A 25,238-nucleotide genomic window follows, 5' to 3' on the forward strand; every position below is an offset into this window, starting at 1 on the left:
AACAATAAAATCATTGTTTATATTCATTACTTCTTACGGAAGGTACTTGACCCACATCAATTTTGACATTTTTACCTATAATGACTGTTACCTTTGATCACAAAATGTTGTCAATAAATAGTAAAATCACAAAAATACTTAACTCCGAGGAAAATTCAAATCAGAAAGTCCCTAATCAAATGGCTAAATCAAAAGCTCAAACACATCAAACGAATGGATAACAACTGTCATATTCCTGACTTGGTACAGGCATTTTCTTATGTAGAACATGGTGGATTAAACTTGGTTTTAAAGCTAGCTAAACCTCTCACTAATATGACAGTTGCATCAAATTCCATTATATTGACAACGATGTGTAAATAAAACAAACAGGTAAAGATGTCACAAATAGGGACACAACAACAACAACACTGTTGATGTTGTACCGTTATTTGTAAAATGGAATTCTTTACAACTGTCGTACAAGTGAGATGTTTTGGCTAACTTTTAAACGAAGTTTAGTTGACTTTTTTATACATCCGAAAAGGCATATAGCATGTCAGGAATATGACAGTTGTTTTCCATTCGTTTGATGAGTTTGAGCTATTGATTTTGCCATTTAGTTAAAAACATTCCGTATTGAATTTTGAAGAGGTACCATATGTTTGCGATTTTTTCTATCATATTTGATCAAGGCGTATAGGAAAAGAATTTAGAAATATCCAATGCAGAATGAAATGACAAGAAAGTGTGTTTGATTTTTATTTTGCTAAACAAATCCGATGCAACCATTTCATGCATGTCAAGAAAAACAGCTTATTGAAAATGTATCAAATGAATAAGCTCTGCAAATTAAGAAGACTGACCTATACGAAAATTGAAAAATATGGAATATCGTTCGGAAAATTGAGTTCTGTAACCAAAGGCACAATATATTTTGCAGGATACCACGTATGGACATTTTTTAAACTGACCCGACGTGTCTTAATTCATGTATCTCGAGCGACCGATCAGTTATTTTTTTCATATGTAATGCAAGGACTGAGACACTGTGAATTATAAAATATAAAAGAAAACAATTCTAAAAACAGTTCTTTGGTAAATCGATTCAAAGATAACTGACCATCTTCGTTTTTGAATAATGATGGAAATGAGTCAACTTGTTTGTAATTAAGGTATATACAATTCCGCAAATACCTTTTAATGAGCTAAGCTAGGCTACAGTGGGTCATTATATGGTGACAATTCAGACAATCAATTGTCCAAACTACAAATATATCTTGAACAAATCTATGTGTAAAGAGTTACGCTTTGTTCATTTTTAAACATTGTGGTAAAACCGCCACTACCGGACTACCTGTCCCCAGGTGGTGCCCAACATTCATGTAGTGATGTGTACTGTTATGAGTTTTAACAAACCTTGTCTAGGTGGGAAGACTGACCAAAAGGGCAAATAAGCTTCATGTCACTTGGTGTCTATCGTTTGTTGTTGTCGTCGCCGTCTGTTAACTTTTACAAAAATAATCGTCTCTGAAACAACTGGGCCAATTATGACCGCACTTGGCCACAATAACATGTAGTTATCTAGTTTAACAATGTTTCTGATGACATCACCTGTCAACCAAAATGACTGACATGAATAAAAACAGAACATATGTGTAAAAATTCAAACTTTGTCTACTAGTATTATCTAGAAAACAGCTTTAGATAGAGAAAAATTAACATTGGCAGAAATGTTCAGAAAGTTGAGATCTACTTACTTTATATCAAAATCAAAACTTTCAGACAACTTCTTATGTGGTAACACCACTTACTCCTAGTAATTTTCCTTTCAATATTAAAATCTTCAATTTCAAGATTGCAAAGCTCTTTTGTCTCAAGTTCAAATAGAGTGACATTTCATGTGTACGTTATGAAAATATTTAGTATGATTGCCAATGAGACAACTATCCAGAGTTGAAATGAAGTGGAGATAAGCAATAACCGTCTGTTGTGCGACTTTCAACAATGAAAAAACCTGCAGCGTATACTCGGCTACAAATAGCCTCGACATGAAATATATCAAAGAATACAATTGAGAAAACACAAGGCCTCATTTCATAAAATCCTTTCCGGTTTGCATTTTCCTTGGAGTTCGGTAGTTTTGCTATTTCACTTTTTAAAACACGACAATTTTCGATAAAACAAATATACCAGTCATCATAGTCGTGAACAAACGGTAATCACTGAACTACAGGCTTGCTCTTTAATAGGGACTGGTTCCACTATAGTGTGATGGGATTAATAAGATATAATAAGATGTGTTATGAGTAACAAAGTGACAATATTGTATATCCCAACTCGAATGACATGCTCGTACTTTTATTGATGTTTTTGTATTTAAATGGACGTAGTACCATTAATTTTTATGACCTCCTTTTACATCTTCATCATATGCTATGGTTACATTACCTTAGTACTATTCTTTTTTCAGTGCCTGTTTCTAAAATGTTTGTGGGATTATCCACTTAACAAAGGATGCATAAATAGACTTTTTTCTCCGATATACAGATGTTCAGTTTTGACATTTTTACCTATTATGTCTGTTTGGTTTGTTCACACATCGTTGTCAATATAATAGAATGATATGCGACTGTCATATAAGTGAGTTTTCGCTAGCTCTCAAACAAGGTTTAATCCACCATTTTCTACATAAGAAAATGCCTGTACCAAGTCAGGAATATGACAGTTGTTGTCCATTCGTGTGATGTGTTTGAGCTTTTTATTTAGCCATTTGATAAGAAACTTTCCCGTTTGAATTTTACTCGGAGTTCAGTATCTTTGTGATTTTACTTTTTCAATATAATTTGTGATGTACCTTTTTCCCGTCTTTAAAAACCAGTAAGTTCTGCACCATAACAAGATGAACATATGAAATTCCTTCCAGTCTTGTGTTTTAATAAAGGAATTGGTGCTATCATCATTATCAACGTTCTTAATCACAAAGAGGTAACATCTAAAATACCACTTTTTTTTCAAAATCAGCGAGTTCCTATTGTAACCTACATTTGCATCAAAACTAATGCACATAAGTGTTACTAGTAAACTATAAACAAGCTTTGCAGGGCCCTGATTTAGAAGAATACACAGATATCACTCTGCAATATTACTGTTCATAATCGCCTCATATTTACAGCCCCTCTGGCTATGTTATAACTTGGTATCTAAACATTATTCAACATGAACCTCTCCGAAAGGTGACATCTCATGGTCTCAAGTTCAGAGAACCCTAACACATCGATAGGAACCATAACTTCAGAATAATTATGCATTCTATTGAGGACTACGCCAGTGCATTTTCTAAACGAGAAGAAGTTGAATGGGACATTTTGTAAGGATGGGCTTGAAACACTCAGTTATCTGATAAAAAGTCGAAATATTGTGTGAATCATCGACCAAAGTCCGTATTCAGAGACAAAAGAAGCTGTGCAAGATAAATATGCTGTTGTTCCTGCGGACAAAACTTCAAATAATATTGGTTTTGTATGCAAATTGTACGACTACGTGTGTTTCGTAAAACAATCTGGAATAAATGAGTACCCAGGTTATCCCCCATACAAAAAAAATATCATTTGACAAGGATGAGATTTTAGGAAATCATAAAGCTTCATGGCTTCAATCAACATAACATTGAGCAGCAAACCTGAGGGTTTACCTTATTTATATTGGATACTCAAGCCATACAAAGTAAAGAACAAACAACGCCATATTGCCGGCTCATCTGCATGTTTCACAACCGATTGTCCATTATATTGGGAAAAAATATGTTCACAGTTAAAGATGGTCTTCACACATACTATTATACTGTACATACTGTGAAATATATGGATTCTAAAAAAATCGAAAGAACTTCAAGATAATTGTAATTGTCGATCTTTCTGTAAAATTAATTCTATCAAATGTTTCGATTTTTCAACCCTGTATATCACTTTTCCTTATGCAAAACTGAAAAATCGTAAAAACAAATTTACTCTACAATGCTTTTTCAATAAAAATAAAGAAAACATGTATTTTACGCTATAAGTTTATTGATTTTGGATACCATATGGCATATTTTGTAAGTAATTAACAAAAGGGTTAAACATGCAACACAGAGAAACACGTGATCGGTATGCTAGGGTTTTTTGTTGATAGCATATTTTTTGAAAGGAGGTAGACCTTTTCAACCAATTGTCGGGACAGGAACGAACTGTGCACCCCTCGTAGCGTACCTTTTATTATTTTCATATGAGCCAGAGTTCTTCTAGACACTTGTCAAAAACAAGAAATAAAAGAAGCCAGATCATTTAATTTCACATTAAGCATGTCAAGATTGATAATGTTCTTTCAATTAACAACCCAAACTTTTCTGATAGTGTTCCATTAAAATTTTCACATAGACTAGACATTAAAGAAACAACAAAAAGTGTGACCTCCGGCCTATTTTGCATACTTATACCTCGAATTTGACATAAGCGGTCATCTCCGTCATCTCAGTACAAGAATCTATGGTAACCGAGACGATTTTGATTTTGAAATTATAAATATTCCCGATCTTAGTCAATGATATCAGCAATATATCAACTTCACTTACATATATATCGGATAAACATTTCCCAACTTATTCAGTATTGACGAGCTTGCAGCCGCTACTCAGACTTTTGGAATCCCGGAATATCTTCGGAAGACCATGTTAATAAATATTCCGTATCAACTTTTAGTTGTCTTTGTTTATTTTGAACCTGTTATGTTAAGTCTATTATACATTATATACTTTTGGCGTCGTTAGTTATTTTTATACATCCCACCATTGTGTTATTGTGCTATGGTCATTTTTGCATTCTTGTCTTTCATTTGTGCTTATGAAGTTTGTAAATAGAGAGACTATATGCCAGTTTTGTTTTTCTTTGTTGCAATACTTATTTGTTTTTTTATAGTGATTAAGACCAACATAATTTTGACTACTGTACACCAATTTGGACATTTTTACATATAATATATCTAAAACCAGTTGTTGTCATGACACGGGTTATGTTCTTCTCATATATTTTATGATGGTATAATACTAAACCCCTAACAGGAGGGATTGTGCCTGATATTCATATGATGAAGACATAATCCTTCAATTAGTTTAATTGAGGTCTGGAGCTGGCATGTCAGTAACTGCTAGTAGTCTGTTGTTATTTATGTATTATTGTCATTTTGTTTATTTTCTTTTGTTTCCTATTCTGACATCGGACTCGGACTTCTTTTAAACTGAGTTTTACTGTGCGTACTGTTGTACGTTTGTTTTTTCTAAATTGGCTATAGGTATAGGGGGTGGGTTGAGATCTCAAAAAACATGTTTAACCCCGCTGCATTTTTGCGCCTATCCCAAGTCAGGAGCCTCTGGCCTTTGTTAGTCTTGTATCATTTTTAATTTTAGTTTCTTGTGTATAATTTGGAGTTTAGTATGACGTTCATTATCACTGAACTAGTATACATATTTGTTTAGGGGCCAGCTGAAGGACGCCTCCGGGTGCGGGAGTTTCTCGCTGCATTGACGACCCATTGGTGGCCTTCGGCTGTTGTCTGCTCTATGGTCGGGTTGTTGTCTCTTTGACACATTCCCCATTTCCATTCTCAATTTTATTGTTTTGCTCTCACATTGCGGTCAATATAACATGTATAATGAAATTCTATATCAACTGTCATACATGTGAAAGTTTTAGCTAGCTATAAAACCAAGTTTAATCCGCCAATTGCTACATAAGAAAATGCATGTATCAAGTCCGTCTTATTGCAGTTGTTTTTCATTTGTTTAATGTGATTAAGCTTTTGATTTTGCCATTTGATAAAAGACTTTCCGTTTTAAATTTACATTGTAGTTCGGGATTTTTATTATTTTTATTTTTTTACTGGTTAATTATCAAGTCAGTTACCACAAATTACTTATTTTTAAAACCCTAATATTTGGTAAAGAAGTTTGGTTGCTTATTACAATTTGAGGTTTAAGCATCAATGATTTGTCTAAAAGTAAATTCACTACTTTAGTAAACGTGAGGTCGCTGATGTTGCAAATCTAAATATCTGACATTGGTTGACACAATACTTAAAAAGAATAAAAAAAATGTTTTTTAGTTTTTCTTGAGTGATGAAAAAACCCATCAGAAACGTGTGCGTAAAAATAATTAGAACACCCTTTTCAATATTAGGGTAGGTAGGCAGGGTTTTTTTTTAGGAGAAGAGGGGAGGGGGTAAGAGCGTCAATATGAATTAGCCCTGGTGGTCATAAGTAAATCAAGGTTAATCAAAGAACTATGATTTTTGTTTACTATGCCAATGATTTATATGCAATAGGAACAAGGAATGTGGACAGACGGACGGACAGACAGACAGAAAGGGTGATTCATATATGCCCCAAACAAACGAATATTGAGATTGGTGTCAGAACATTTCGATACAATAAAGACATTGAAGCTGTTATTTCTGAAGAACAGAGAACATCTGACCTTCTGTTCAGAGATCATCAAAAGAAAACCAAAAAACTTTTTTGTAGAAAATAAAGAAACATTCTCAACAAAATCTCATCTATATAACAGTGTCATATTCTTAGCCAAAGGGTCGCATCCTCACTGGCACAAAAGCAACAAATATCTGGCTATCCTAACCCACTTCTATAATATGACAACTCAACAGTCATTGCATATGTAAGACCTGGTCTGGAAAAATATGTTCTTTAAAACTGATTAGGGTCAGCCAGTACTGCCCCAAAAGTATAATCGTATTAAGAAATGTTAAAAGCTATGAATGTTTGATGTCTTTCAGTTAGTGGATTTTAAACATTCCACCCATTTAACTACACCACGTGCGTTCTGGAATGTGAGGATCGAGGCATTATAATAATTGTCTTTGGTAACTTCATGTGTATTATCAGCATGATCATCCTGCAAAATAAAATTAATATTTTATTTTATAATATCAGAACATAGGAATCTATTGCTTATAAATTCGCCTTGTTTTGGTGTGATTGGAAATAAAATAACTCTTCACACGAGACCAAAATGACACAGAAATTAACAACTATAGGTCACTGTACGGCCGTCAACAATGAGCAAAGCCCATACCGCATAGTCAGCTATATAAGGCCCAAAAATGGACAGATAAATAATATTCACCCTTTTATTCTTTTTTTATCAAATGAATTGTGGTTGGTTTGTTTCCCTTTATATTCCTTAGCAGAAACATGCTGTCGAAGACTATCATAGTTGGTGTTACTTGGTAAACTTGCCCACTGGCACCGTTCAAAATGCATTCATTTTTTTTATTTGAGCTGTCTTTGAAGATTCTCCGTCTTCTTCCTCAAAAACCCTCATCAAACTCCATCGATTCTCAAAACATTTCAATAGGTTATGCTGACATTTCGTAATTCTGATTGCAAATACTGAACTGGTACTGGCGTTCGCCATAGCGTTCTGACGGTAAAAATGCGCCTCCACACCGGCGATCGATTTTAAAAAGCATTCAAATGCAAATCGGCGACAGAAAACGCCGAAATTCCAGATTTTACTTTTGCCGACGTCATAAAAATTAGGGTCGGGGGCACGGGTTGGGCAGATTACCATATACACATATTTTTGTTATATTAGGCATAGAAGTAAGTCATGAATAAGAATGTTTGCATATGAATTTGTACCTTATGTGACCAATTAAAGAGAGATATTGTACGAAATGGTATACATATACATTCCCCGTTTCCATTCTCAATTTTAGATCTTCTGTTTGGAAGAAAACAAATAAGTCTTCCATGAGGTACGAAATAGGAAACAAAAAGCGACTAGCGAAATGGCATATATACAAAGAAATATTCAATTGAGTACCAAATGGATAACACATAAATATTCCATAAGGTACAAAATGGCATTCATATAAATCTTCCAAAACGTACATATTAATAGTCCACGAGGTACGAAACAGCGTACATAAAATACATTCCATGAGGTATGAAATTGCATACATGTAAATATTCCAAGGGGTACGAAATGGCATACATATAAATATTCCATGAGGTAAGGAATGCCATACATTTAAATTTTCTACGAAGTACGAAATGACAAAGATGCAAACATTCCACGAGGTACAAAATGGCATACATATAAATATTCCGCGAGGTACGAAATGACATATATATGAATATTCCATGAGGTACGAAATAGTATAAATATACTAGTAAATATTCCACGAGATACGAAATGGTCAAAGTACGAGATGGTTAGAGTACGAAATGAGTTTTGTAAGGGTATGAAAATTGGGTTACGAAATGGTTAAGGTGCAGGTATATAACTTTGAAAATGATTTAGAAATAAAAAAAAGTATCATATATAAAAAAAGAAGATGAGCTATGATTGCCAATGAGACAACTCTCCAAAAGAGACCAAAATGACACAGAAATTAACAACTTTAAGTCACCGTACGGCCTTCAACAATGACCAAAACCCATACCTTATAGTCAGCTATAAAAGACCCCGAAATGACAATGTAAAACAATTCAAAATTCAAACGAGAAAACTAATACTTTGAAACGTATATATAGGGAGAAGCTTTATATTCTTGGTATGCTTGCACTTCTAAATGGTGGTGCATTGAATGTAATGCATCCTGGATAAGACACTGCGTACAAGTTTGGTCAAACTCCTTTAAATGATTATGGCTTTAGGAGTAGCAATTAGAAGAAATTAATTGAATAGGATTTCATAAAATCAGCCATGCATGCTACTAAAGCAACATAAGAAAAATGATTTAGTTATATTTGGTAACATTGCATATTTCAATGCTTATCTTCTGAAGAACAAGCCACTCGTAGACGTCTTCGAGTATAGAGTATCTTTCAAACTCATCTCGTGAACTAAAAATAATAACATAAAATATATAATCATACATATTTTGTATGCACTCAAAATATAAATAAAGTAGGATGTCAAATTTAATGACTCCGATCTATTTTCGCAAACAATTATTGTGAATTTCTCCTTCTTTCTAGTGCACCGCTGCAAGAATGTTTACTTTCGCATTTCTTGGAGTTCCTTTCAAAATTTTGGATGGAATTTGTCAGGTTTTTTTGCTATACATTTCAAAACATGCAAGACACTGTGTTTTTTTTAAAGTCTCATTGGAGTCGAAATACGTCATGTTTAGGCTTGGACGAGATAAATGATTGATTCACCCCGTTTTTCGCTTACCTGAACACAAATTCTGCTTCATTAAACTTTCCATTGCATAGATTAACTGATCAAAACGAATAATTTTGACTCTTTACACTTTACATAAAATCATTCCCAAAATCAGGAGAAGGTTTGCTAACAGAGTAGCAGAATAAATACTGAAATAGAATAATCAAATGATCTGTAACTTCATCTGATAATGGAGTTAAAATAAATAATGGTAAGTTTTTCAATCCATCACACTTTTCACTGACATTACTTTCACGAGTACAATTTATGTTTACAGCAGCCACGATATTAACAAGTGTAATAAGAATTATACCTCTTACTTATACCCAAACAAACAGAGGTAACATATACCATGTTTTGGCTGGACCTAAATTGACAGCTTATATTTAACTTTCAAGAATATATTTACCCTCAGTATAAAATAACTAATTCAACTTTTTTGTGAAATAGATGCTACTGTATTCAAACTTGGGCAGAAATAACTAAACACAATAATAAATACTTACAATGATATTTTGGCTTCTTGTTCGTTGGAACTCTTTAATGTGATATTGGCTGACCACACTGCTTCTTTGTGTAAAACGATATGTTTTGGCCTCAAGGTTATTGCGGAATTATAGATTTGATAGATATGATATAATATACATGTTTTAATCCTTCACATTAATCCTCTATCATGTTTTGAAGATAAACATATATAGCTAAAGAACATGTGCCCATTTTATGTGTATAGGATTTCAACATTATCTTAAAAATATTTAGGTATAACATGTAACACAAAGTGTTCAGGGACTAAACACAATTTTTAGAGTGTAGTCGTAGAACTGGCCAAATCTTTGGTCAGTTCTAGGTAGAAGTTTCTAAAACTAATCTAGGGTAGAACTGTCAGGATAAGTTCTAGGATGAATTGTTATATTTTTATTATTTAGGGGCTTTTTATAGCTGACTATGCAGTATGGGCTTTGTGCATTGTTGAAGGCCATACGGGGACATATAGTTGTTAATTTCCGTGTTAACTGGTCTCTTGTACAGAGCAGTGTCATTGTTAATCATACCACATCTTCTTTTTTATATTTACAGTAAAAACAAAAATAACCTTTTTATTTAATTTGTTGTTCTTTGTTAATCCAGTAATTCAGTTTTTAAAGAGATCAAGGTTTATGATATAATATAACGTATTATATGCCCATCACATATCCTTGTACATGGTCGCAATCAGGAACATCGCTACTGGTTGTCTTGTGCTACATATTGTTTGGCAACGTGTCTATTGTTGTACACAATATAGTGATCACTAGATTAGGTTTTGTCATTTATGTTTGGTGGATGTCTCATTGGCTATATCATAATCTCCACATATGACAAAATCAAAGGTACTTTATTCATATGATTTGCACTACGTGACTTTGGCCCTTTTGATTAAATTACTTCCCTGAGTTAAAGATTGAACCTATAAATTATATTAAATTTGCGCATAATCCAGCCTTTTTCCGTCATGGATCGAAAACTAATGTGTTTTAGCGGATATTTACAAATATGTTTTGTATTTCTAAGGGAAAATGCTTAAAATTTGACTTTTAACGAAATGGGTAGATTGAAATCATCATGTTTTTAAAAGAATTTGGCCGAAAACTAAAGAAAGCAGGTAATTTAAAAGTTATTCAAAATTTTGCAATATGATTTAGTTACAAAGAAACGATTGTATCAATATTTAGCATGCCTCAAGGGATTCCAGTTGGCTTATACCATATTACTTCAAGAATTGTGTGTGTCAAAATATTAAAACCTGAGTATTTTGTTTGGGATGCAAGGAAGCAATGGCAAAAAATATTGGTTATCATCCGTTTGCTTATGTGTGTCCTATGATGCTGGCATAATCCGCCTTTTCCATTCTGGGCACAAATGGGAGGAATTCAATTTTATGATTATATATAATTTTTTATATACTTAGTTGTCGCGTTAACCAAAATTTTTCGCCATATGGCACATCCGACAGACTTGTCATCATATCGTACATTTGCCTTTGAAAACTAGCATAGTAACATAAGATAATTGTGTATGGTTGCTGATACTATTATAAAGATCTTTTAGAGTACATACAATCTAAGACTCTCTCATCCTGCAATAGTATTAAAACATTTGACTTTTCTACACTTTACACAAGTATTCCCCATTCCAAACTAAAAGACAAATTGAAAGAGTTGGTATTACTTTGTTTCATTAAAAAGAATGGCGAACGTAGATACAAGTATCTTGTCTTGGGGAGAGATAAATCCTACTTTGAAAAGAATCACTCTGATTCAAACAAAAAAATTTCTGAAACTGACATTATCAAGATGCTTGATTTCTTGATTGACAACATATTTGTTACGTTTGGAGGACGTGTTTTTCAACAAACTGCCGGCATTCCAATGGGAACCAATTGTGCCTCTCTTCTTGACGACTAGTTTCTTTATTATTAAGAGGCTGACTTCATACAGAAACTTCTTAGGAAAAAAGATAAGAAGTTAGCAATATCCTTTAACTTTATGTTCCGCTATATAGATGAGGTTTCTCACTAAATAATACAAAATTTGGTAACTATGTGGAACGAATCTATCCCATCGAGCTAGGTATAAAGGATACTACAGAAACAGTTAAATCTGCATCATATCTTTACTTACATCTAGAAATTGTTAATGAGGGACGGTTGAAAACAAAACTTTACGACAAAAGAGATGATTTCAGCTTCCCAATTGGGAACTTTCCATTGTTATGTAGCAAGATTCCAGCAGCGCCTGCATACGGAGTATATATCACCCAATTGATACGGTATTCTCGGGCTTGTATTTTCTATCATGATTTCCTTGATAGAGGATTGCTGCTCACAAAGAAGCTGTTAAACCAAGAGTTCCAAATGGTGAAGTTGAAATCATCCCTTCGTAAATTTTACTGACGCCATCACGAGTTGGTTGACCGTTATGGAATAACCGTTTCACAGATGATATCGGATATGTTTCTTATGTCGTAACTACAATACCCTTCCCTTTTCACGAATGTGACCTACCGAATTAGACTATTTACCGGATTTGTAATAACATAAGCAACACGACGGGTGCCACATGTGGAGCAGGATTTGCTTATCCTTCCGGAGCACCTGAGATCACCCCCAGTTTTTAGAGGGGTTCGTGTTGCTTAGTCTTTAGTTTTCTATGTTGTGTCTTTTGTACTATTATTTGTCTTTTTGTCTGTTTATTTTTAGCCATGGCGTTGTCAGTTTATTTTCGATCTATGCGTTTGACTGTCTGGTATCTTTGGTCCCTCTTTTATACTTACGGGACTGGAAACTTAGAATAATAATCCCAGATAGTTGCAGGATGCAGTCAGGAAAAACTAATTTTCAAGTTAGAACGCATAAAGTTATGTATTTAATAATGACATATACTGACTAAATATCAAAATATTGTATTAATTTCAATTGATAGTTTCTAATGATATAATACTAGCAGAGAGGGAACTAATCTAATTTGAAGCAGTTCAAAGTTTTATTTCCAGTTCGCAAAATTCTGTATGCGTTCATAAACTGATTTTCTATTTTTCTCTTGGTCTTGAAGAACTAGATCAAGTTTTTTGTTAGTTTTTTTCGAAAAATAATCAGTGTTAAAGCATTCTGACATATTTCTTTCAACAACTTTAATCACTACATCTAACAGTTCTTTGACTTGTTGTTCGCTATTGCTTGTATTATCAAAAAATACAACACGTTTACCACAAAATTCCAACAGTTCACTCAAATTTTCACTTTCAAAGATTTCTTGTTTCCATCCCGCCCTATCTTTTTCAATCTTATCAATTTTTGTTAATATGACAACGACATGCCTAGACAAATTCTCAAAGCACTTAAGACAATGAATCATATCATGTAAATCTTCGTTAGTTCTATCCAACGGGAGTACAACCAGGACAATATGTGGTCCTGGAGGAAAAAGCATAATACTTTTTTTAAGCCCTGGGAATAGTTCTTCTGCAGTCCTCATTTTTTTGTCGAATACAAATCCCTGTGTATCCACTACCTTTAATACATAATTAAATCGTGTACGACTTTCCATCTGACATTCCTTTGTAGTGCCATCGAACGTAACGCCTTCCTGAAACAATTTTTCTCCTACTATAGTGTTGGCAGTTGAGCTCACGCCAGAGGATGGTAAACCAAAAACTACCATTCTGTATTCATTTAAATCTAGAAAAGCAGAATAAAATAAAAAACGATTAAAGGAAAGCTGGGTATATATCGATGAGAAACATTAGTATACTAATGTTTTCATTTATTTAATTTATGTCCTATCATAGTAATGGAAGATAAAAATGTGAATCCATCGTAGATAATAATATAAGTAAAGAAAAGTACCATAAGAAGGAATGGATTATTTCGCTTTTCACGAATTAGGTTTGCTTAACAAATGTTCATACCTTGTGGGGTATTGTTATCACTGGAATACGAGCATTCACCATGTGATTTTATCTTTGTAGAGTCACCAAATTTGTCAGCTGTTGATGGATCTATTTTTTCTGCAATCTCAATTCCTGAAAATATTAGAACACATGTTTCGTGATGCATACTATGGTATTACTATTCTCTAAGAATAAATGAGCCAATAATACATACACCAGAAAGAGTAATGTGCATATGTGGTGTACCATATCTTACGATTTAGCAGAAAATTTCCTAAAAGTTTTATCAAAATAAAAAAATCTCCGGCCTTATTAATATTATACTTTTAAGGACAAATTTGTGCTTGCATGAAACTTTATTCATAATGCTTCCCAGGAGAAAAATATATAAATGAAATAACAACCAAGAGCCAGCTATTTTTATGTCATGTTCAATTCACTAATGGCTGCGCCCTTGTAACTTTATTTAGTACATTGTAACATTATGATAAATACAAATCTGGCGATAAGTCTTATTCGGAGAATCACAATTGGGAAAAGAGAACGGGATTATGACAATTGTAACATTTCTGACTGTTAAAAATGCACACTTTATAAATTGTATGAATTCAAAGTGCTTTTATGGATTTACCTTAATTAGAAACGATCAAAATTATATTTCAAAGTTAAGGATGTATAAGTGCAGACAAACATGAAGAGATATATGAACAATAGGGACCTAAAATAATAGCAAGATCAATCTATTGTCAGATTTGTCTGAAAGAATTTGAACCTTACTGACTTAATAATTATCAACAGATAATTTCAGAAAACGATATTCCAAAACCGTTCAACTAGTGATAGTGTCCATACAACTTTCCAATAGCATACCAAATGAGAGACATATACCTTATATGCAGGCGAACGGTTGGCACATCCATGACTGAGAGTACATAACTAGATTTTTTTTAATTTGATGATTTTAAATTGGTAATTGTAGCAATATTACGGCTAGCATTCTGTATATCGAGAAAAGTTATCGTGAAAGTATAAGTAACGGTGGCCAAACATTAATATCGGATCGCGAAATATGCGTTGTCGGATCGTAAAATATCTGGTATCGAATCGTGAAAGCCATTAAATACAATTCAAATGCAAAATTTGTGAAAATACCCATTGTATTATCAACAGGTGTACAAAATTATCAGAAAATAGAAATATGTACTACTGAATGATACTGTGGTAAAGGTAAAGAAAAAATGCAGTACGTTTGAAGAGAACTCGTGATCAGAAGGCGACACAAAACCTTAAGCGAATCATTTAAGAATTTTTATACACATTAAATTTGTATCTACAATTACCACATTCCAATAAAACATGATATATTTGAAATTAAATATTTTGTATGTCAGATTGTACAGTAAAATAGAAGATCCGATCATCTGAATTCTCTTGCCTGGTGATGCAAGCATAACAAAAGACACTTAACTTGCGGACACATCCGGTCTCGCTCAAATTGCAGATACCAAAGGGAATGTTTCTTCAAAAATGTTTTTAATCTAATGGTAAAGTCAATTCATTTACGCTAAGCAAGCAGCACCGCTAGCACGGTATTAACAATTAACACTGTTCAACTCTACGTCAAAAGCATACCTCCGGATGTATTGCGCATACGACTGTAAATAGAAATAAGAAGAGTGTGGTATGAGTGCCAATGAGACAACTTTCCATCCAAGTCACAATGTGTAAAAAACGGGGTCGCCCCGATATTTCGACACTCCATTAGTCCGACACCCTATTGGTCCGACACCCCATTAGTCCGACACCCCATTGGTCCGACATCCCATTAGTTTAAACAGTATTTATTAATGAAAAATTACAAGAATAAGATATTACAATACAATGTTACATAAAGTTCAAATATGGGATTCGGAAACAAGTTTGGAAAAACTTATATAAATCCGTCTCCCATTAGTCTGACACCCCACTGGTCCGGCGCCCCAATAGTCCGACAAAGGTTAATAACTGCCGTAATAGAAAATCTACTTCATGAGGGTGTGGATTGTGGTTTACAGAACAGAAAATAATGGTCAAAATATAAAGAATAGTGAAAAATGAACCAAAAATAGTGAATAGAGAATAATGATGTGCTAAAATATAAAGATTAGAGAATAATGGGCAAAAAGTATGAAGAATAGAGAAAATGCCTTAAAAATAAAAGAGTACAGAAATGAACGACGCCCATCCCCCTTAAATTCAGACACTCCTTCGTAGAATCGTTGTTGACGTGGTATTTGAACTAAGTACTCTTTCTTATGAGTATACAGAAACAGATAAGACCAATCCACCTATCTGGTAGTACCATGAGAAATTGAGAACCTTGAAAGTTTTGGTAAACTAATACAATATGTGTTCTATGTGGGAACAAATTCTACTAAAAAAGAAATGTCATCGACAGTGCAATCTTTCATCATAAAGAATAGTGTCATGTGATTAGGTCTCGGATGTAGTCAACACTGTTAAAAGTGTTATTTTACCATAAAGAGGGACTATTGTTTCCAAACATTATTATTTCCATTCATCTATACTGTACACGAACTTAAAGATCGAAAACTAAAAAAGAAACTGAGAGCTAAATTGAATTGTGAGTTGATAATTCACCCGAAAATTGGCGAGTTTAAGTCTATAACATCGATAGTAAAATTGTCCAATCGGTGATAATTTTTCTATACAAAAAAGACTTTATTAAGGTTGAAACTATAAAAATAGATGAAATGTGCTGTTAGAATGAATTTGAACTGAATATAACATGAAATATTTGCCACTAGACTTTAGACGAACAAATAACTACCCAGAATTTAAGGAAGAGTCTGAATTCATTTAGCCGCAACTCCTATGAAACCGTACAAAGTCGGAAATATTTTGACTTATAAATGTAATGTTTTGTACATCTTAAAATTGTCTTTGAAACAATCTTTTTTCCACAGAAAACGCATATTTTTAAGAAAATATCCATATTCAAAGACCGTTATCGATCCGTGTCTTATATACGATTTCGCTCATGCTCAATCGCCGTACTGCATGCGCAATCCATATTTTGGTGGATCATCCCTTTCGGTAATGTCAACGGATTTTATGTAGCTCATACGGTTATTGAGTTAAAAGGGTAAAAAAATTACTGAAAATCACTTTGCCACGCTTGTCTTAGGGAAATTAAAATTTGTTTTTTCCAACCGAGATAAATGAGGTCTTTTGCATTATGTTCCTCATTTTTTATAAATATATCCAACTATTTTCACTTACAGAAATATGGTTACTTTGGTTTTCTTCCGACTGGCAGTTAACCCTTGCCAGAGTTGGACATCCGTTTAATTGTTCGGGTTGTATAATTTTCCACAAATGTCAGAATGATGACGTAATATGCAATGCCTCGTGTAGAGAGAGTGCTAGGCTCTCTGCAGGTTAAGAACCATTGCAACAAGTCTTTGAGGGGCTGTCGGTGGCCTTTTGTCTGATTATGTTGCAAAGCAAATTGCTGTCTTTATTAAAATACTTTCATTGTCCAGTGGCAGTCAAAGTTTCTTTGACCTTTTCTCATCTCGGATGACATCTCTTACAGGAGCTACCTATTGTATTGATTGTTAAATTTTTCTCGTCCTAAACATGCATGTAATATTTGCCATTGGACATTAAGCAAAATTATAATATTGTAATTACTTTATGAATATATTATTATTATTTTGAGGACTCTCAGGAGGATAAGTTTAAACTATTGGGATTATCCTCTTGACAAACAAATTATTAATTTAAAATGTTGTTCAATTATTCGTGTCGGACAAATGGGGTGTCGGACCAATGGAGTGTCGGACAAATGGGGTGTCGGACTATTGGGGTGTCGGACCAATGGGGTGTCGGACTAATGGGGCGTCGGAATAACGGGGCTGCCCCGTCAATGTCATGAGAAGTGGTGTTGGTTGCTAGAGTCATTTTAGTGTCGTATGTTTGCCTGTGTTGTTCAAAAGACAACCGATAAGTTGTGTTTTTAAGGTAGATTCATGGTATACCACCATCTTGGATTGTACAATCGCAGTACACAATCGGTCTAGTTATTTGCACAAATCTGTAAATTTGGAGACAGATTTGCCATTTTTTTGTTAGACTTTTATTTATATAAAGAAAACTAGGTGATTTGCTGTATTATTCAAAATATTTAAACAAATATCAAATTTTGTGTTTTTAGAATCATTTTTTTCAACTAAGCCGTTTAAGGGAAGATAATTCTTTTAGTAAAAAATTATACTGGACTGATAGGGAAATTTTTAATTTTTACTTGTAGCAAGAAAACAAGTTCGGTGAGACCATTTTTTCTTTTTCTTTTCTTAAAACATATTATAAAATCTATCTTCTCACAATTAATTTAAAAATTCTATCTCATAGATTTCTTTTTATGCACACAAATGTGTTTTTTGTCTTCCGGGACGTGGTCTATCATTCAAAGACCCAGTTTGGTTGAATCTTTGGATAAGTCTGGTAATTGTTGAGGCTGAACACTGCATTCTGCGTGCAATTTCACGACTTGAAATGCCTCCTTGCACCATGCCCCAAACTTCATGTCTCTGGTAGTCTAAAAGTCTTGGCATCTACGCCTTAGTTTATTGCAGTGGCTTACAAAAAAGGATGGGAAAGTTAAATTCTTAAGCGAGGCTTTCCAAAACACACAATGAAAAAATCACACGTGCGAAAAATAGTGGTGCACTCGACTCACCCCCTTTTTCTGTAACCAAGCACGTAACTTTTTTTTCTAAAATCATTCAAGCGTAAAGTTGTCGAAAGAAGTCTGACGATTCATTTTCAAACCGATATAGGTAATCATTTTAAAAAAAATATTTATATATTTTAAAATATTTGAAATTTACAAGTGTTGCGTTTTCATTGGCACTCAGTATATTACTGTTTCATCTTTTTCAATTGAGTCGTAAAGTATTGTATCTTTTGAATTATTGTATGATCATATTAATATTGTATTGTAATTTATTGTTATTCGGAGCGGACTTTATAAGTATGGTTTACTTGTGCCCAATCCATTTTACTTTGAGTAAATAAAATATGTTTAAACTAAACATGAAGTAGATTTTCTATTACGGCAGTTATTAACCTTTGTCGGACTATTGGGGTGTCGGACTAATAGGGTGTCGGACCAATGGGGGTGTCGGAATATCGGACCTTCAACACGGAGCCTTGGCTCCCACGAAACTGCAAGGTTTAAAGGGCCCCAAAATGACAAGTGTTAGACAATCAAAACAGGAAAACCAACGGTCTAATCTATATAAAAAACGAGAAACGAGAAACACTTTTTTTTAGCTCGAAAGTAAATTGTATAGTTCGGCGTATCTATTAAAATAAAGACAGGACTTTCTTTTAATCAGGTCATTCATTGTTTCAAATGCCGCTCTTTAGACATTGCATGGCATTGAAACTTTTAAATATAAAAAAACCTGGAATTATTTCCGGAAAGGTTGTATTATATATAAAAATTCTGACAAAAAAGATTGTTTCTCAAATTTGTCATATTTTATTTTCATAAAAGCTCAGTTTTTATCGCAATTTAGAATACCATAATACACAAGAGGGACAGTCAAACTCATAGATTGAAAACAAACTGACAACGCCATGGCCAAAAATAAAAAGACAAACAGGCAAACAATAGTACAGAAGACACAACATAGAAAACTAAAGACTAAGCAACATGAACCCCACCAAAAACATGGGGTGATCTCAGGTGCTCCGGAAGGGTAAGCTGATCCTGCTCCACATGTGGCACCCATCGTGTTGCTTATGTTATTACAAATCCGGTAAATAGTCTAATTCGGTATGTCACATTCGTGAAAAGGGGAGGGGATTGTAGTTAAGACATAAGGAACATATCCGATATCATCTGTGAAACGGTTATTCCATAACGGTCCACCAACTCGTGATGGCGTCCGTAAAATTTACGAAGGGATGATTTCAACTTCACCATTTGAAACTCTTGGTTTAATAGCTTCCTTATGAGCAGCAATCCTCTATCAAGGAAATCATGATAGGAAATACAAGCCCGGGAATATCGTATCAATTGGGAGATATATATACTCCGTATGCAGGCGCTGCTGGAATGTTGCAACATAAAAATGGAAAGTTCACAATTGGGAAGCTGAAATCATCTCTTTTGTCGTAAAGTTTTGTTTTCAACCGACCCTCATTATCAATTTCTAGATTTAAGTCAAGATATGAGGCAGATTTAACTGTTTCTGTAGTATCCTTTATCTCTAGTTCAATGGGATACATTCGTTCAACATAGTCACCAAATTTTATTTAGTGAGAGAACATCATCTATATAGCGGAACGTAAAGTTAAAGGATACTGCTAACTTCTTATCTTTCTTCCTTTAACACAACATTGAAAATTTGTTAATTTTAAAATTTTAAAATGTCAAACTTAAAACATCACACGCCTGACAATTTGGGCATGTTATTGGAGCATCTCCTTGAAAAAGTAAAATGTATTATCACTAAACGTTGAAGCATGTACGATGTTGTCAGTATGGTTCTGTTGGAACTTTAGGTTTTGCTACATACCTTCTAATAAAAAAAATATTCCTGGATTATCAAAAATCCTCATTTTTATTAACACCACCCATAAATGAAACCCATCGTTTTAATAAGCAAGTGCGTTTTATACAGTATAAATACCAAAGTGATTTTAGCTATTTTCTTTCGTGTAATATAAGCCCATTGTAAAAATAATCAGGCAATTGATGTGCTCCAAACCACAGGAGGAAGTTACACAATATGATTATTATGAAACAAAAACAAGTAATTGTGAACAATTATTCCAATTTATGACTGATTGATTGATGTTGGTGCTTAACACCACTTTCAGCACACTTTACTATAATCTAGATTGGCAGTTTTTATCGACAAAGGAAGCCGAAATACCTTAAGTGAATAACCAACTTCGACAAAAAAACTTTCAAGTCAATTCTTATCAATTCCTGGTATTTTTGCTTCCCTCAAGTTGAATATGCTGAGAGGCATTGTATTAAATTATAGAAAATTTAATTTGAATCAACAATTTTAAATTTTAATGTGTAGTTTGATCTGTATTGGTGGAGACATGAGTAAGTAAACTATTTTTGAGAAGAAATTATGTTGAAAGTATCAATGGCACATACCTGCAAACTGAGTTGGTGTGGTCTGTATTAATTGCAATTCAAGTTATCCTTTCGTGTCATATTCCACGTCAGATCTATCAGGTCTTTGATTATTCATTTTGACCATTATTCTCTATTCTTTATTTTTCAGGGCACAATTAATTGTTCTTTTTTTTTTTTTTTTGGTCTTCTTTCAGGTTTAATCCACCATTTTCCACATAAGAAAATGCATGTACCAAGTCAGGAATATAATAGTGGTTATCCGTTCGTTAGATGTGTTATAGCTTTTAATTTTGCCATTTGGTTAGGGACTTTCCGTTTGAAAAAAAAATATTCCTGGATTAATAAAAAATCCTCATTTTTATTAACACCATCCATAAATGAAACCCATCGTTTTAATAAGCAAGTGCGTTTTATACAGTATAAATACCAAAGTGATTTTAGCTATTTTCTTTCGTGTAATATAAGCCCATTGTAAAAATAATAAGGCAATTGATGTGCTCCAAACCACAGGAGGAAGTTACAAAATATGATTATTATGAAACAAAAACAAGTAACTGTGAACAAGTATACCAATTTATGATTGATTGATTGATGTTGGTGCTAAACACCACTATGAAGACACTTTACTATAATCTAGATTACAAGTTTTTATCGACAAAGGAGGCCGAAATACCTTAAGTGAATAACCAACTTCGACAGAAAAACTTTCAAGTCAATCCTAATCAATTCCTAGTATATTTGCTTCCCTCAAGTTGAATATGCTGAGAGGCAATGTATTAAATTATAAAAAATTTAATTTGAATCAACAATTTTAAATTCTAATGTGTAGTTTGATCTGTATTGGTGGAGACATGAGTGAGTATACTATTTTTGAGAAGAAATTATGTTGAAAGTATCAATGGCACATACCTGCAAACTGGGTTGGTGTGGTTTGTATTAATTGCAATACAAGTTATCCTTTCGTGTCATATTCCACGTCAGATCTATCAGGTCTTTGATTATTCATTTTGACCATTATTCTCTATTCTTTTTTTTTCAGTGCACAATTAATTGTTCTTTTTTTTTGTCTTCTTTCAGGTTTAATCCACCATTTTCCACATAAGAAAATGCATGTACCAAGTCAGGAATATGATAGTGGTTATCCATTCGTTAGATGTGTTATAGCTTTTGATTTTACCATTTGGTTAGGGACTTTCCGTTTAGAATTATACTCGGATTTCGGTATATTTGTTATTTTACTATTCTCTATTTTTTTTATATTTCTACCCTTTATTCTGCATTTTTTGCCGTTCATTGGTTTTTTCTTTAAATTCCACCCACACTCTCGTATATTAGTATCAGTTATACACGATATATACAACTTTAATATATTCTGTAAACCATGAGCTATAATATTATGAAAAAGTGTTTAATTCATTGGAGACAATTACAGTACTTGCAACCTTAGGCATTACTATTTTAGCGATCAAACTCGCGTAACCAACCCGTCAGACGCATAGCAAAATTCTTTGACTGATCGGACAGATCGGACGGATCGGACTGATTGACCTTTCTGGCGGATTGAACTCTGCTACGTCACATATTGAACTCATACAAATAACGGAATCTTAGTTTCGTTTCATTTAATTAAAATGGCGCCACGGAAAATACGAATCGTTCAAGTCGGAAGCTCGACATTTTACTATCAATCATTCAGCAATATTGTAATAATAAAAATTGTAGGTTTTATTAAAAGAGAAGAGAAATATGCAGATGAAACTAAATTTAGATATTATTAAAGAATTGTGATAGATGTTTATATTTAGGTTATTTTTTTTATAACTCGATGAGTGCTAAAACGGTGTTTATCGCGATTGTTAAATAAATTTACCGAAAATGCCATGAAAATGAAATGGAATGACCATTTACTGCATATGTTGGTGTATTATTTAACAATTATCAAATAAAGAAATATGTAAGTTGTAAACTCGAAATTAATACAAACAAAATATAAAGCATATTTCCCTTAAAATTCGTAATATTTGTGGGGGAACAACCCTACAAAAATAATTATGTCCAATGATGATTTTTTGTGTACTTAAATTTAAATGAAATGAAGAAACAAATGCACTCTTATTCAAAATAGAAAAAGTTTTCATATCTGAATCCCGATATCATTCAAATTTTAGAAAAAGTAACTTATCAATAGGCAATTAAAATAACTGATTTTGCATTATTTTTGATAGAAAGAAGAAATATTGGTATTTTTAAACAATAAAACCATTGAAATAAAGAAATAATTGCAATCTTATTCAACACAAACAGAAGTTTGAGTATCTTTATCCTTATATTATTCATATCTTCTAAACAAATTACTTATCTAAAGGCATTTCACTACAAACCAGTAAAAGTCTGAAATGGCCTATATCTGTACTTAAATAAGGTTACACAATTTCAGTGATTTTGTTGGCTGTTGTTACCTCATTAAAAAGATAATTATATAACTATTGTACACTTTTTGTATGTAAACATGAAACCTATGTAGTTTTTATTTAGGAATTTAGGAAAATTAATTAAAAAAAAAAAACACATGCCAAACAAGAAGCTTTTTAATTACCCTCTTCTTTTAACAAAACTCTAAAACTTTAAAATTAATATAATTAAATTATTATATAAGATAATTTGATTTAACTATCTCTATTCGATAAATCTGAGAATCATGTAAGAATGTAAAAATCTGTTTTTATAATATACATGTATCTTTATTTTATTGTGGCTGTTGTCATGTCAGTTAAAAAGAAATTTATTTTAACAGTTAAAATTTAGAAAAAGTAGAGGTTATTTGGTCAAGTATGGTTCAGACTAGTCGAGTATTGTTCAGACCTTTGGTCGAGTATGGTTTAGACTGAAAAAAATAGGTCGAGTACAGGTCGAGAATGGGTTAAGACTGTTTCAGACTGGTCGAGTAATAGTTCAGACTATTTTCAATGGCAAAGATAAGGGTCAAGTACAAATCAGTACAGTCGAGTATGGTTAAGACTGGGGTCGAGTAATGTCGAGTAAAATTTAGACCAATTCAGACTGGTCGAGTAAAATCAGTACAGTCGAGTACAGATATAGGCCATTTCAGACTTTTACTGGTTTGTAGTGTTTATAATGACTGGTTTCAAATGACGTTGCATTATTTCTGATATAAAAGAAGACATATTTGTATTTTGAAGATTTTCAAACAAAATTTTTGTATCTTTTCCCTGAAATTCAGCATATTTTATGAAAAGCAACCCATCTTGATGTACAAAAAGTACTGAAATGATATAGCCGTTCATATTTTCTATTAAAATAAAGAAATAATGGCATTCTCTTTTAACACAAACAAAAGTTTAAGGATCTTTATTCTTAATTATTCATATCTAATAAAAAATTATTTACTAAAGGCATTTATAATGGCTGGTTGTAAATGCCATTGCATTATGTCTGATATGAAAGAAGAAATATTTGCATTTTTAAACAATGCGAACAAAATGTTAGTATATTTTCTCTGAAATTCAGCATACATGTATTTATGGAAAAAAAACCACCAATCCTTATGTACAAAAAGTACTAAATTCCAGTTGAGGTTCTTGCTTTCCTTTAAGATATAGAAATAAAGAAGAAATATTTGTTTTTTTAAACCATGCTAACAAATTTTAGTATCTTTTCCCTGAAATTCAGCATATTTTATGAAAAACAACACATCCTGACGTACTGGAATTATATAGCGATCCATAATTTCTATAAAAATAAAGAAATAAATGCATTCTTATTCATCACACACAGAAGTTTAAAGATCTTTATTTTTAAATTATTCATATCTTATAAAAAATTACTTACTAAAGGCATTTATAATGACTGGTTGTAAATGACTTTGCATTATGTCTGATATACAGGAAGAAATATTTGCATTTTTAAACAATGCGAACAAAATTTTAGTATATTTTCCCTGGAATTCAGCATATTTTTGAAAAAAAACCAATCCTGATGTACAAAAAGTACTGAATTCCAATTGAGGTTCATGCTTACTTTAAACTGAAGACATAAATGCATTTTATTCAACACAAACAAAAGTTTAAGAATCTTTATCATTATATTATTCACATCTTATACAAAATTATTTATCTAAAGGAATATATAATGACTGATTGCAAATGACGTTGCATTATTTCTGATATAAGAAAAAGAAACATTTTCATTTTTAATCAATGCAAACAAAATTTTAGTATTTTATCCCTAAAACCCAGCACATTTTATGAAAAACAACCAATCCTGGTGTACAAAAAGTACTATTTTTCAAATGGGGGTTCATAATTTGGCAAATAACATTGCATTATTTTGATTAAAAAGAAATTTTGGCTTATTCAAACAATGGGAACACAATTTTATTATCTTTTTTCTGACATATATCATTATTTGTA

The 25,238-nt window shown here is 32.7% G+C and overlaps 1 protein-coding gene and 1 long non-coding RNA gene across 5 annotated transcripts in view; one reads left to right on the plus strand and one right to left on the minus strand.

The window, feature by feature from the left end:
- Positions 1 to 25,238, plus strand: part of LOC127711078 (uncharacterized) — a 1,247,322-nt gene that overhangs the window by 234,921 nt on the left and 987,163 nt on the right. The window lies entirely within an intron of this gene.
- On the minus strand, positions 12,591 to 13,764 carry LOC127711091 (uncharacterized). The gene is made up of 2 exons (XR_007986484.1): positions 13,656 to 13,764; positions 12,591 to 13,425 (listed from the first exon to the last, which is right to left on the minus strand). It is a non-coding gene; the product is annotated as an uncharacterized LOC127711091 (long non-coding RNA).

The sequence above is a fragment of the Mytilus californianus genome, unplaced genomic scaffold (genome assembly GCF_021869535.1).
Source record: "Mytilus californianus isolate M0D057914Y unplaced genomic scaffold, xbMytCali1.0.p SCAF_8, whole genome shotgun sequence".
NCBI classification, from domain to species: Eukaryota; Metazoa; Mollusca; class Bivalvia; order Mytilida; family Mytilidae; genus Mytilus; species Mytilus californianus.